This window comes from Herpailurus yagouaroundi, unplaced genomic scaffold (assembly GCF_014898765.1).
Source record: "Herpailurus yagouaroundi ecotype Mexico unplaced genomic scaffold, PumYag 77, whole genome shotgun sequence".
Lineage (NCBI taxonomy): Eukaryota > Metazoa > Chordata > Mammalia > Carnivora > Felidae > Herpailurus > Herpailurus yagouaroundi.
This window is the reverse complement of record NW_024412388.1, coordinates 38272574-38286568: the sequence shown is the minus strand read 5'-3', so window position 1 is coordinate 38286568 and position 13995 is coordinate 38272574. Positions and strand designations below refer to the sequence as shown.

At 40.8% G+C, this 13995-nt stretch overlaps 2 long non-coding RNA genes and 1 pseudogene across 3 annotated transcripts; all 3 read right to left on the bottom strand.

The window, feature by feature from the left end:
* Positions 1-1908: 1908 nt before the first annotated feature.
* Positions 1909-2718, bottom strand: LOC121027086 (nascent polypeptide-associated complex subunit alpha-like; annotated as a pseudogene).
* Positions 2719-5545: 2827 nt separating this feature from the next.
* On the bottom strand, positions 5546-7594 carry LOC121027088 (uncharacterized). 2 transcript variants are annotated; one of them, XR_005788553.1, is made up of 3 exons: positions 7555-7594; positions 7183-7263; positions 5546-5904 (listed from the first exon to the last, which is right to left on the bottom strand). It is a non-coding gene; the product is annotated as an uncharacterized LOC121027088 (long non-coding RNA). The 2 variants fall into 2 exon arrangements; XR_005788554.1 differs by lacking the exon at positions 5546-5904 and adding an exon at positions 6905-7009.
* Positions 7595-7649: 55 nt separating this feature from the next.
* LOC121027087 (uncharacterized) lies at positions 7650-13796 on the bottom strand. The gene is made up of 3 exons (XR_005788552.1): positions 13682-13796; positions 7840-7967; positions 7650-7700 (listed from the first exon to the last, which is right to left on the bottom strand). It is a non-coding gene; the product is annotated as an uncharacterized LOC121027087 (long non-coding RNA).
* Positions 13797-13995: the final 199 nt, after the last annotated feature.

Here is a 13995-nt window from a genome sequence, read left to right as displayed (position 1 = left end):
GCAGGATGAATGCGCACAACTATAACTGTTTACACTCATATCAGAATTCAGAGAAAGGGGAGAGTCATATGTGGATTCTCTTAAACTTGGCTTGGAGAGTAGTTCACGCCATCCCCTTCGGGTCTGAGGCCATGGAAAAGTTGCTCTTCTCAGAACATGCAGTACAGGCAATGGCCACTGGGGGGAGGAAGAGGACACATTTTAGCATCTTCGACCTCACTGTTCCCCTAGGCAGGGAAACCACAGGGTGACTGTCTTTCTCGTGCGCTCCCATCCCATTTCACCCTGTATTTGAACCTAAACTTCTACATACAATATCTGTAAATAGATGGGGACTCATGAGGCTTTTCATTTTGCATTAATATGTCAAAAGTTCCTTGACATGGAGGAAGCAGAGTGTTAGAAAAATCCTTTGATTCCATTTTCTCTACTCTCAATCTTGCTCTACATTTTTTCCAGTTGTCTGTGTAGCTCTCCCAATATATCTCTGAAAATATACAAACATCTACAGTTTTCGTTATTTCTCAGAACTTTTGGAAACTCTCTGGAACACTGTGACTATCTCTGAAATATTCTGAAGCTCCTTGAACTGCTGTGACTTCCTATAAATCTCTGAAATCCTAAATCTCTATGTGCATTTTTCTTCTGGATTTCGCTACCCTTTGAAACCACACATTCTCTCTGAGTCTCAGCGACTGTCCGTCCATCTGTCTACCACAGCTCATTATCATCTCACAAATGGATATTGGGCAAAACAGGCGCTGTTTGTGACAAACCGTCCTCACTAGCTTCAGGAATTTGCTCGCGTCCTAGCTCAAGGCTACACCTTTCCTAGTTCGGAGGAAGGTGGAGATCAGATCCCTTCCCACAGGGATGTTTCAGCTAGAATTGGAGCCAGAGAAAAGGGTCAGGTATTTGGACTCAAACTAGGCTTGATTCTCTGGTCTTCATCTTACTATTGTGTGACCTTGCGAATGTTGCTTCTGTCTCTCCAACTCTCTCCTAATCTAGTGAAAATAAGCATGCGGACTGGAGTTGCCATAAGGAACAGAGACTGTAAGAGATAGTCAGGTGCAAGTGCCTGGTGAACGCCCACAACTATCATGACTTTAAGTATGAGTTCAGAGGATGGGGAGATTTGTGTGCGTGTGTTTCCTAAACCCTTGGCATGGAGAGGAGGTGTTGAGAGTCCACTGCATTTCAGAAATTGCTTTATGTGAGCCCACAACATTGCCTTCTCTTCAGATTCTCTTCAGATTCTCTCTTGCACCTGCAAGACTTACTCTTACTCTTTGTTTTTCCTCCAACTTTGAGGTATAATTGCTAAATAAACGTGTAATATATTGAAAGCATATAACTTGGTAATTTCATATATATTTACATTGTGGAGTTATTCTCAGAATCAAGTTAATTAAAACACCTGTCACTTCACATAGTTACCTTTTTTTGTTGAGCATGCCTAATATCTACTCCCTTAGCAAAGTTCAAGTATACAAGACAGTATATTAACTATAGTCACCAAGCTGCCTATCACACACTCAGAACTCATTCATTTTACAACTATAAGTTTGTATCCTTTGACAGACTGCTCCCCATTTCCTCAATCCTTCAGCCCTTGGCAACCACCATTCTATTCTCTGTTTCTATGAGTTTGATTTCTATTTGGTTCCACATACAAGTGACACCATACGGTATTTGTCATTCTCTGTCTGGCTTACTACACTTAGCATAATGCCCCTTGGTTCATCTGTGTTACCACAAATACCAAGATATCCTTCTTTTTTTAAGACTGAATCATATTCCCACATATATCATACAATATGTTTATATATATTTATACATTGTATAATATAAAATATATTTATATTTATATAATATACATACAGATCACTTTGGGTAATATGGACATTTTTTTTCATCCAACAAGAAGCCATAATTTTATTAATGATAGAAACAGTACGAATTTCAAACCAAGCTGCAGTTATTCTTTTGAGACACCAAAAAAGGGTCCTGGTTTTCAGACGGTTACATTGTTAATTCCATAATAGCATTTACAATATCATTACTGTTCTTCAGGGCTGAACTGCCTTTGCTCTTGATACATTTGCTTGCGACATGACCAGTTCTATGTCCTTAACCTCTACACCTGTTTCATCAACCTCTTCCTCTTCACTCTCTTCTTGTACAGTTGGAGTCTGTGTGTTTTCTTGAATGTTTGAGACAGCTTCACCTTGAACTTTGAATTTCTCAGCAGCTGCTAGCTATGCCTGCTGAGATAAATCCTCGATCTTGGCTTCCCCCAAAACTATGTAGGTATCTGAAGCTGGGCTCTTGTAGACATCTGGTTTTGTGATGACAAAGAGGATATTCTTAGATTTCCGGATAGTGACTCTTGTAACCCCTATAACCTGTCGAAGACCTAGTTTGGACATAGCATTCCGTGCCTTCTTTTCACTCCGGCTCTGTTTTGCTTTACTGACTGGTTCTTCATCGATTTCAGCTGCTGCTGCCAGCTGGGCTTGTTGGGTGGTTGCCTGTGTGGAATCCTGTTCCTCAAGCTCCGGTACTGATTCATCACTGTCCGATTCTGTTCCAGACCCTGTCTCAGCCTGGGGCTGTGGCAACTCCTGCTCTGTAGCAGAGACGGTTTCTGTGGCTTCACCAGGCATTTTGTGCGGGGAACGCGGAACCAAGATGGCGGCAGAAAGAGAGCGAGCGCTGGACATTTTAACAGTATTAATTCTTTCAATCCACAAATGCAGCACATCTTCTCATTTGTGTCTTTTTCAATTTTTTTCATCACTGTTTTACAATTTTCTGCATATAAATCGCTCACCTCCTTGGTGAAATTTATTCCTGAGTATTTTTATTCTTTTTCATACTATTGTGAATGGGATTATTTTCATAGTTTATTTTTCAGATAGTTTGCTTTTAGTGTACAGAGATGTGGCTAATTTTTATATGTTGATTTTGTATCCTGAAATTTTACTGAATTTGCTCATTGGTTTTAACAGTTTTTTGGTAGAATCTTTAGGGTTTTCTTTACATAAGAAATGTCTCATTTGTAGAGACATTTTACTTCTTCCTCTCTGATTTGGATATCTTTTATTTCCTTTTTTACCGACTTGCTTTGGCTAGGACTTCCAGTAGTATATGAGTAGGTGAGATTAGAGTGGGTACCTATGTTTTGCTCCTGATCTTAGGGAAAAAAAGCTTTCAGCTCTTCACCATTAAGTATTATATTAGCTATAGGCTAAGTTCAAGGTCTTTATTATGTTGAGATGCATTTCATCTGTACCTAATTTGTTAAGGTACATCCCATTTATATCTAATTTCTTGAGAATTTTTATCATGAAAGAATGTTGAGGTACATTCCATCTATACTTAATTTGTTGAACATTTTTTTTAATCACGAAAAGATGTAGAATTTGTCAAATGCTTATTTTCCATCTGTTGAGATGATCATATGATTTTAATCCTTCATCTTATAAAATGTGTATCACATTTATTGATTTGTGTATGTTGGGCCATGCTTGTGTCCCAGGGTAAATCTCACTTGATCATGGTGTATGGTCCTTTTAATATGCTACTGAATTCGGTTTGCTAGTATTTTGTAGATTTTTACATGTTCATCAGGGGTATTGGCCTATAATTTTCTGTTCTTGTAGTGCCCCGTCTGACTTTGGAATCAGGATAATGAAGGCCTCACAAAATGCATTTGGAAGTGTTCCCTCCTCTTCTATTTCTTAGGAAGAGTTTGAGAAGGATTGGTATTAATTCTTCACATATATATGGTAGAACTTACCAGTGAAGCTATCTGGGTCTGGGGTTTTCTTTGTTGGGAGATTTTTGATAACTGATTCAACCTCCTTACCCATTATTGACTTGTTCATATTCTATTACCCTGATTCAGTCTTGGTAAGTTGTATGTTTCTAGGAATTTACCCATTTCTTCTTGGTCTATCTAATTTGTTGGAGTATAATTGTTCACAGTGGACTTTTATAATCTCATGTATTTCTGGGATCAGGATGTAATATCTCCTCTTTTGTTACTGATTTAATTTATTTGAGTCTCCTCTCTTTTTTCTCAGTCTGGCTAAGGGTTTGCCAATTTTGTTCATCTTTTCAAAAAACTCTTTAAGTTTTGTTGACTTTTTCTATTGTATTTCTAGTCTCCATTTCATTTATTTCCATTCTGATTTTGGTTACTTCCTTTCTCCTAACAACTTTATGCTTAACTTGTTTTTCTTTTTTCTAGTTACTTGAGATCGTTTGAGATAGTTCTGTTTTCTTACTGTGGGCATCTATGTGTTGTTATGAATTGCTTCCTCTGAATAGGTAGTATTAAGAGTTGGACACAAGGTGAGGCAACAAGCAGATCTCAGCCTCTTGGCCTGCTGTTCACCTTTAGTGGCGAAGGGTAAAAAGCATTTGGAGGCACTTCACACACTGCCTATGTGTGACCCCATCTGCCTGCAGGATTCAGCATTGGGTGGGGAGTGTTTGGGCAGCTGGAAATCTGAGCTGTTGTGGGACAGTATGTCTCTGTGTTTAGTCTTTAGTGTGGTCCAATAGAATGTTCTGCTATGCCGGAAATATTCCAAACCTGTGCTGTCCAGAATGGTAGCTATTAACCGCATGTGGCTATTGAGCACTTGATATGTGTGACTGAAGAACAACAATTTTAATTACATTCACTTAAATATAAATAGCTATATATTTTTTAAGTGCCTTGAGGTCATTTCCTCATGATCCAGCCATCATAAATTCAGGGTCATGGCCCTGAATGGCATTGCCAAGGTAACTTGGAGATGACTCCCCTCTGTTCTTGCCCTTAGATGCATGGTGGCCTCTTCACATGTGTCACCGCCTTTAAATAAAGAATGGTACTGCCCTCTGTCAAGAACACCGATGTGAATTTCAGGGGTCATTTTGCCTTCTCACAGGAAAACTGTGCAATTCATGTAATAGTGAGTATTTATTCCAGAGAGTTCTCTCCCATCCTCCAACTAAACCAGTTGGGAGTTGGATCTGAAATCAGCCCAGTTCCATGTGCTCTGCTCACTGTGGTGGGGAAGCTGGCAGCTGAACTCAGCCTGTCTGCCTACTGGGACCACCTGGAAGCTTCACCTAGATCCCTCTGCACTGGCACCATCAACCTTCTTCCTGGTTCTTGATGCCAAGCCTTTCCTGACTTTGGAAGTTTGCTCTCAGACAGCAGCACGATTCTCTCCGACGCTCCCGTCATCACTGCCTTCTCCTTGGTCTCTCAGGTCCCAGCTTAAATGTCAGTTTCTTGGAGAAAATGTTGATGAACATCCATTCAACATTTCCCCTAGTTATACCTAAACTGTCTTCATAAGACATATCACCACATTATATTTTTTTAATGCTTATTTATTTTTGAGAGAGAGAGAGAGAGAGAGAGAGAGAGAGAGGAGACAATTGGGGGAGGGGCAGAGAGAGAGGGAGACACAGAAACCGAAGCAGGCCCCAGGCTCCGAGCTGCCAGCACAGAGCCCGACGTGGGGCCCGAACCCACGAACTGCGAGAACATGACCTGAGCTGAAGTTGGACGCCCAACTGACTGAGCCACCCAGGCACCCCGACTGATATTTTTAATTCCTGTCCTTATGTCCTCTCATGGCCCACTAACACGTGAGCCATGCAGAGTCTCTGTTTTATTCCCTTTTAAAAATTCTCATTATCGTCTCCAGGGATGATAGTGCCAGAACGTAGTAGACGCTCTGTCCATACTTAACGAAGGGACCACTGTCCAGAGGCAGCGTGTGGACTGCTATGCTGAACAATAATCGGTCTTCACTTATCGAATATTCCAGTTGCTTTTCTCAGTGTCCATTTGGGGTGGATTAAATATGGCCACAGGTTTTTTTGATGCTCTTTCTGAAAAGAGAAGGAATGTCTCCTCTTGAAGCTGTGTGTTCTGTGATGGCTTTGCCCAGTAGAACATGGCAGAAGACAAGCTGCAACCTCTTCTGGGTCTATTTTAAGGAATGAGCAACTTCCATCTCAGCTCTTGTCCTTTTTCTTTTTTTTTTTTTTTTTTTTCCTTTTTCTTTTTTTGGTAACATTCTTTCTGGAAGCCCTGAACTGCCATATCTGAAGCCTGGCCGCCTTGACACCACCATGGTAGAAAGGCCACGTATTGACAATCTAGCTGACAGTCCCAGCTGACTCCAGCCTTCCAGCTTATTCCACCAAAGCACCAGACAAGTGAGTGAAGCTGCCTTGGGCCCATTGGACCATCCCACCAGCTGAATACAAGCGACCTCAGTCTTTGTCACGGGGAACAAGAATTCCTGACCCACAAAGTTGTGAGATATGGCAGAATGGTTGTCATTTTAAATCACTAGGCATGGGCATGATTTGTTCTGAAGCTGTAAATAACTATGACCCACTCCTCCCAGCCTCTTAATTTTTGCTCCTTTCAACTCCACCACCTTCATTCCTGACTCTGCCAAGAATTTTCATCCCTCTCACCATAAGGAACCTGAATTATTAGACTTAAGGCCTGATGTGCTCAGGAAAATTTGTGGATGGTTCCAGCTCACAACAACTCCTTTATCTGAGGTCCTCCTAAACTTATAATTCATATTGTCGCATAAACGACTGTGGTTTGCTCTTAAGTAGAAGTGATATGTTTAGGGGCGCCTGGGTGGCGCAGTCGGTTAAGCGCCTGACTTCAGCCAGGTCACGATCTCGCGGTCCGTGAGTTCGAGCCCCGCGTCAGGCTCTGGGCTGATGGCTCAGAGCCTGGAGCCTGTTTCCGATTCTGTGTCTCCCTCTCTCTCTGCCCCTCCCCCGTTCATGCTCTGTCTCTCTCTGTCCCAAAAATAAATAAACGTTGAAAAAAAAAATTAAAAGAAAAAAAAAAAAGAAGTGATATGTTTATTATGATTTGTCAGTGAGAATTCGGGATTCCCGAGGGGAGATGTTAGATGTTCGCCTCTCTCTTCTAAGTGCAGTGTTGTAGGGCTGTGGCACGGAGCTGCGGTGAGAAAGGCAGTAAAGCAATTTCTTAATTGTAAGTTGCTGTAACACTCATTTCTATCCTCAAAACTAGAAGAGAAGGGTGGAATCTGAAGATGAACTTTCCCATTTACCTCCAGTATTGTTCTTTAGAGACACAACACATCATAAAAAAGGAATAGATGTCCCTACCTGAAGCCAGTACTACTATCTGGAAGCAAAGAAGGGCCACAAAATATCCAGATACAGAGGGAAATGGGGGCTCCATCACACCTAGAAAATAAAGTTGTAATTGTGGCATCAGGCAGCAGGAATCACTGTAACACAGAAAAGAAGAAAAAAGAAAAAAAAGCAGAGACCATTTAGAAATCCTGCCTTTTGAGAGAATTCCCCTTGACGGGCAAAGGACTTAGTCAAACCACAGGTGTCAGACCCACTGAGATTATCTCTTTTCCTCTTTCCTTCCTGTGCTTTTACTGTGGCTCATTACCTTTAGCAGATGCTAAAGGACAGCTGCGGTGCACAAGAGCATAAAAGGTGTGCAGGGGCACCTGGGTGGCTCACCTGGTTAAGCATCCAACTCCTGGTTTTGGCTCAGGTCGTGATCTCACAGTTCGTGAGTTTGAGCCCTGCATCGGGCTCTGCACTCACAGTGCAGGGCCTGCTTGAGGTTCCCTCTCTGTCTCCCTCTCTCTGCTCGTGCTCACTTACTCTAAAAAAAAAAAAAAAAAAAAAAAAGTGTGCAGAACCCAGCTCTGCCCATCCCCACACTCAGCCCCTTCTGCCCTTGGCCTAGGCCACATGCCAGATGAACATGCCAGATGTTGCTTCATTTCCTAATGGGAACACTTATATGCCCTCTCCTTGGTGGGGGTGGACGGGCCAGCTCTAGCAAAACCTCCAGAATCCCGCAGTTACGGTCAGGGTCTGACCTGCCTGGATCCATGGAACTTCTGGTTCAACCCACAACTTCCACACTGAAATGAAACACCACAATGTGGAGGTGGGATCTCGATTCCTCAGCGGCTGCACAGAGGACCTGGGTGAAATGTCTCATATGCAAAGGTGTGTTAAATGTGAGATAATCGTGGGTCAATCAGATGCAGGAAATCGGAAGAAGAAAGCAGATAAAGGCCTCTACTTTCTTCCTTCATTTTCTTTTTTTTTTTTTTTTCAACGTTTATTTTTTATTTTGGGGACAGAGAGAGACAGAGCATGAACGGGGGAGGGGCAGAGACAGAGGGAGACACAGAATCGGAAACAGGCTCCAGGCTCTGAGCCATCAGCCCAGAGCCCGAGGCGGGGCTCGAACTCACGGACCGCGAGATCGTGACCTGGCTGAAGTCGGACGCTTAACCGACTGCGCCACCCAGGCGCCCCTCTTCCTTAATTTTCTAATTTCCCCTTCACTTTTGCTGCCTATGGTTGCAGCCCCCCTCCAATAAACTGTCAGAAATAAATTTTGGCATATGCCTTCTTTCTCGGTATCCTAGACACAGGAAAAAAAGATACTGCTAAGATATGGGGTATATATTAGCAGGCTGAATTGGGGGACATGTATATATTTAGTTCCATATACTCAACAGTTAAGCTAGGTTTGGTTCACGAAGGGCCTCAAGCCGGCCAATAAATAAAACGTCAGATTTTACTTGCTGGAAAACACAGAGTGCTTAAATGCAAAATATAAACAGTGTAATCTATGGTGAAATTTCTGTTTTATATACAAGAACATCAAATAAGGAATTAAAACAGAGAGAAATTACATGGTCGAGATCTCTTGCAATGGTCTAACATACCCATTGAGAGAGAGTGGGGTTGGAAAGACTGTGACAGGTGAAAGCAATACCACGGGAGGAGGGTAGCTGGTTGCAAAACCTCAACTGATGAAGGGCTCATATCCTGAAGATATATATTTTGAATTTTTAAAAAAAAAAATTTTTTTTTTCAATGTTTATTTATTTTTGGGACAGAGAGAGACAGAGCGTGAACGGGGGAGGGGCAGAGAGAGAGGGAGACACAGAATCGGAAACAGGCTCCAGGCTCCGAGCCATCAGCCCAGAGCCCGATGCGGGGCTCGAACTCACGGACCGCGAGATCGTGACCTGGCTGAAGTCGGACGCTTAACCGACTGCGCCACCCAGGCGCCCCTATATTTTGAATTTTAATTATGCAGATTATTTTTTTATTTTAAACACTTTTAAAGTTTATTTATTTACTTTGAGATAGAGACGAGTGAGCAGGGGAGGGGCAAAGAGAGAGGAAGAGAGAGAATCCCAAGCAGGCTGTGCGCTGTCAGCACAGAGCCTGATCCGGGGCTCGAACTCACAAACTGGGAGATCATGACCCGAACCAAAACCAAGAGTTGGGTGCTTAACCAGCTGAGTCACCCATGCGCCCCTCTGCAGTTTATTTTTAAGGCAGATAAACCAAAAGAAAAATAGGCAAGGCACCTGAACAGTCTCAGCATTAAAAAAAAATACCCAAATAGCAGCAAAGATAAGAAAAGGTACAGGCAGATACTCACTATGAATTAGAACAAGGCATATATTAAAACCATGATCCCCATACCCGCCGTGGGTATAATGGAAGAGGCTGACAGTACCAGGGTTTGATGAAGATGTGGGGTAATGTGGTCCACATGTTCATGGCCAGTGACAGTGAGATCGGTGGAGCGATATTCGAAAGCACTTTGGTATCTTCTTCCAGAGTTAAAAATAAACACAGCCTGTGACCCAGAAATTCTACTTCTGGGCATATGATCAATAGAAATATATGTACATATGCACAAGAGACACGTACAATAAACTTCATGACACCGTTACTGGGAATAACTGAACTGGGATCAATATAAACATCCTTCACAGTGAGCCCACGCCTATAACCCCAAGTAACATCAGCATCCATCTGATCGTTCCACAAACAGAATGTTAATAACTGATTTTCTGATTAATCAAATTGTTAAAATCTCTTACCATTTACAATAGTTCTCTCAGGGATATTCTCTCAGGTTTTTACATAGAAAATCATATTTTTCTGAATAATACTTTGTTTCTACTTCTATTACAAAGTCACTGGCATTTCTGCCAGCAGCAGAGTTAGCACATAGAGCTTTTCAAAACTATCATTTATTAACAATAGCGACAAAAATATAAAGTCCTCAGGAATAAGTGTAACAAAAATGCAAACCTTGTATTCATTAAATTATGAGATTTCGATTCTTCCCCCCTTTTGATGAATCTACAGATTCAGCACAATCTTAGCCAACTATTTTATGGCTATCGATAAGCTGACTCTAAAGTTTGTATAGCAAGACAAAAGATTAAGAACTGCCTGCACAACACGGAAGAAGCAAGTCAGGGGACTGACACTACCTGACTTCAAGACCTGCTACAAAGCTACAGCACTTAAGACTGCCTGGTATTAGTGAAAGGACAGATTCATAGAGATTAATACATCAACTGAAGAGGATAAAGAGCCCAGAGATAGTCTCATACAAATAATCAACCGATCATTGACAAGGAAGTAAAAAAACTCAATGGGGGAAAGGATAATCCTTTTTAACAAATGGTGTTTGAACAATTGGATGTCCATATATGAAAAGAAAGAAAGACGAAAGAAAGAAAGAAAGAAAGAAAGAAAGAAAGAAAGAAAGAAAAGGAGGGAGGGAGGGAGGGAGGGAAGGAAGGAAGGAAAGAAGGAAGAAAATTATATACTCACACCTCAAAACCAAAACAAACAAAAACGTACAGACAGTCCTTATTAAACCATTCACAAAATTAACTCAAAATGGATCATAGACTTAAATGTCAGATGCAATACTATAAAATTTCTAGAAGAGAAAAATAAGAGAAAAATCTGTGTGACCTTGAGTTTAGCAGTGAGTTTTTCGATACAATGCCAAAAATATGATTCATGAAAGAAAATTTGATAAATTGGGATTTATTAAAATGTAAAACTTCTTTGCAACAGATGCTGTCAAGAGAATGAACAAGTCACAGCAAGGGAGAAAATATTTGAAAAATACATATCTGATAAAAAGACTTGTATCTACATATTAAAATTAAAAATAGAAGGCAGGCGGGGTGCCTGGGTGGCTCAGTTGGTTAAGCGTCCAACCGGCACAAGTCATGATCTCTCGGTTCACAAGTTGGAGCCCCCCACTGGGCTCTGTGCTGACAGCTCAGAGCCTGGAGCCTGCTTTGGATTCTGTGTCTCCCTCTCTCTCTGCCCCTCCTCCCCCATTCGTTCTCTCTCTCTCAAAAATAAATAAAACATTTAAAAAATTAAAAAAAAAAAAACAAGAACAGGGTGCCTGGGTAGCTCAGTTGGTTAAGCGTTTGGCTTCACCTCAGGTCATGATCTCGAGGTTCATGAGTTCAAGCCCCGCGTCAGGCTCTATGCTGACAGCCCAGAGCCTGGAGCCTGCTTCGGATTCTGTGTCTCCCTCTCTCTCTCTCTGCCCCTCCCCTCCCTCAAAATAAATAAACATTTTTTTTAATTAAAAGAAAAGAAGACAGTCACCCAATCAAAAAATAGGCAAAAGATGTGGACACCTCATCAACAAAGACACATGGGTAGCAAATGCACATAAGAAAAGACGCTCATTTGTCACTGAGGAAGTACAAATTAAAGCAATAATGAGATACCATTATGCACTTATGAGAGTGGCTGAAACCCCCCAAACTGACAATATCACAGGGGAAATCTCATTCATTGTTTTCAGGGATGCAAAATGGTACAACTACTTTGGAAGACAGTTAGGTGGTTTCTTAAGAAACCTACACAGTCTTAACTATATAATCTAGCAACTGCACTCCTAGATATTCATCTAACTCACTTGAAAATTTATGTCTACACAAAAACCTGCACAGAAATGTTTGTAGCAGCTTTATTCACGATTGCCAAAAACAGGAGTCACCAGTTTTTTTCAACAGGTGAAAGGATACACAAATGGTGGTCTGCCCATAAATTGGAATATCATTTAATGACAAAAGGAAATGAACTATCAAGCCATGAAAAGACATGAAAAACTAACCCTTGAACGTATATTGCTAAGTGAAAGAAACCAGTCTGAAAAGGCTACCCACTGTCTGATGTTAATTATACGACATTCTAGAAAAGGCAAAATTCTACAGACGGTAAAATAATCAGTGGTTACTGAAAATTCAGGGGGAAGAGAGGAGGGATACAGAAGTGAAGCACAGGGATTTTTAGGGGAAAATAACTATTCTGTAGGATACTTCAGTGGTGGATACATGGCATTATGCATTTGAAAAAGCCTAAGAACTTTATAACATAAATAGTAAACTTCAGTGTATGCAAATTAAAAACATTTAGGAGGTCACGGGTGCCTGAGTGGCTCAGTCGGTTAAGTGTCCCACTTCAGCTCAGGTCATGATCTCACAGTTCGTGGGTTCGAGCCCCATGTCAGGCTCAGAGCCTGGAGCTTCCTTCGGATTCTTCGTCTCCCTCTCTCTCTACCCTTCCCCTGCTCACTCTCTGTCTTTCTCTCTCTCTCAAAAGTAAACATTAAGAAAAAATAAGAAAAAAATTTATGAGGTCAGATAATCCAAAGAAAGAATATAAATTGTGACAGGGGAATCTAACTGTATTACAAATGTATGAAACAAGAGGATGGGTGGAAAAGGTACCTGAGTTACCTGAGTAACTTTGCAAATCAATGGAGTCTATAAGTTCAAATGTAAAAGGAACTACAGGTTAGCACTGAACTGTCATCAATGAAATTGTTTCCCAGTGGGGTAAGGGTTAAAAATTCTGAATAGTGCTATACATGTATACTGGAATTGAACAAGTAGATGCGTAGAGGATAACGAAAGCCCAAGCATCTTACTGTTGGAGCAGGATTTACAGATAAGCAAGGGGAGGAGGCTAGAAAGATTCCTGTGGCAATGGATTAGATTTGGAAATCTCAGTATGAATTCATGTTGAGCTTAATATGATATAGATAGTTATATACAGAAATATGTATAGATAGAAGTCTATCTGGGTTAATATATGTGTATACATATATTTCTTTGCCCTATCAGTTGGGTGGGCCTAAAGAAAACAACATCACCCCTGCAGTGAGCACAGCTAGGGTCCAGCTCTTGGTTTCTAGTACCACTCACCAATAAAGGAACCAGGGCTCTTTGGAGAAATGACTGATCCTAGGACTGGGGCTGGGAATATACAAGATGATCCTGGAATAGCTTGTAGGGCCCAGAAAACCAAGTGCAAAAAAAATATATATATACATATACATATACATATACATATACATATACATATACATATATATGTGTATACATATGTGTGTACATATATATGTATGTGTATATGTGTGTATGTATATGTATGTATATATATATTAATAGGTTATGCCATGGGAGCCAGTTGAAAGAGCTCCCAGTGGCCAAAGCTTGATCAATTTGAGCAACAAAAACAGCAAAATAAATAAATTACTATTGGACTATAACCCAAAGTATAAAATAAATATCCATGAGTTTGTGATATCATACGGATCAAGGTCAACATCAACAACTAGTCATGTTGATAATATGTACCCTTGATACGATGTGATGAGAATTACCTGTTACCTCATAGTCTTCCTCCCCAAACCCACAACCCAATGTAATCATGAGGGAAACAGTAGAAAAATCACAATTGAGGGACATTCCACAAAATATCTCACCAGTACTTCTTAAAACCATCAATGTAATCACAAACAAGGGAAGTCTGAGAAATTGTGACAGCCAACAGGAGCCCCAGGAGACATGACACTGGATGTGATGTGCTGCACTAGATGGGATTCTGAAACAGGAAAATGACATTAGGTAAAAACTAAGAAATCTGAAAAAAAAAAGTAAGAATGTAAGTGTATCAATATTGGTTCATTAATTATAATAAATGTACCATACTACTATGAGATGTTAATAATAGCGAAATAATATGGGGCACATGGGAACTCTATAGGATCTTTGCAATTTTTCTGTAAATCTAAAACTG